This window comes from Vigna radiata, unplaced genomic scaffold, assembly GCF_000741045.1.
Source record: "Vigna radiata var. radiata cultivar VC1973A unplaced genomic scaffold, Vradiata_ver6 scaffold_284, whole genome shotgun sequence".
Lineage (NCBI taxonomy): Eukaryota > Viridiplantae > Streptophyta > Magnoliopsida > Fabales > Fabaceae > Vigna > Vigna radiata.
The window spans coordinates 96,300-97,085 of record NW_014542217.1 but is presented as its reverse complement, the minus strand read 5'-3'; the positions used below and the strand labels follow the sequence as shown (position 1 = coordinate 97,085).

The 786-nt window shown below is 45.8% G+C and overlaps 1 pseudogene; it reads left to right on the top strand.

Moving 5' to 3' along the window:
* LOC111240808 overlaps positions 1 to 410 on the top strand; it is a 12,116-nt pseudogene extending 11,706 nt beyond the window's left edge.
* The last annotated feature ends 376 nt before the right edge of the window (positions 411 to 786 follow it).

The following is a 786-nucleotide window of genomic DNA, read 5'->3' as shown; positions in this document are numbered from 1 at the left end:
GAATCAACTTTATTTTGCATGTTAATATTTTTCTTCTCAAATCCAATTTACTAATTTTTATTTTCAAGTCTTATTATTTTAATTCACGCGAACGAGAAAGTCATACGAGTCTCTTGGGAAAACGATACTTGGTCTTACCATTTATATTACTTGTACGATTTGGTACACTTGCCAATTTGTCAACGCCAATTTCTCAACAGTGTTGTAGTTTTCTGGGTTTTCATGGTTCCATGGCTGATGCGATTTCGTGGTGGTGGTGTGCGAATCTGGGTTTTTGTTTCGCGATTGCTGGGTGGCTTCTGTTGTAGTTTTCTGGGTCTGGGTTTCGTTTGATTTTTCAGGTTGAATCGCGAGAAGGCTTTGCGGAGGAATTCGCTTCGATTCGCGATTTGAGGGAGATGCGAAGGTGAAGGTGATGGTGGAACGCGAGAAGTGTGGCTGCCATGGAGGAGGCAAGGCGCGAAGAAGATGAAGGTGATGCAATACTGATGTTTCTGTGGTGGTACTGGTTTCGCAATGGTGGTGACGACGTGACCATGGTGGTACGATTGGGTTTTGTTCTTGGGTTCTTCTGGGTTAATTCTCTGCGGTACGAGGTTGATGGATGCAGATCATGGCATGGTAGTCACGGCGATAGGAAGAAGATGCTTTGGTGTTGGCGGTTGTCGGATTCGTGTTCTAGCGAGGATGGTGGCGGCGGCCATGGGTGGCTAGGGTTTGGATTTGGGAATTAGGGTTTCTGTTGGAGATGGTGATGACGTGGCAAGAAGGGCTTGGTGGCATGTT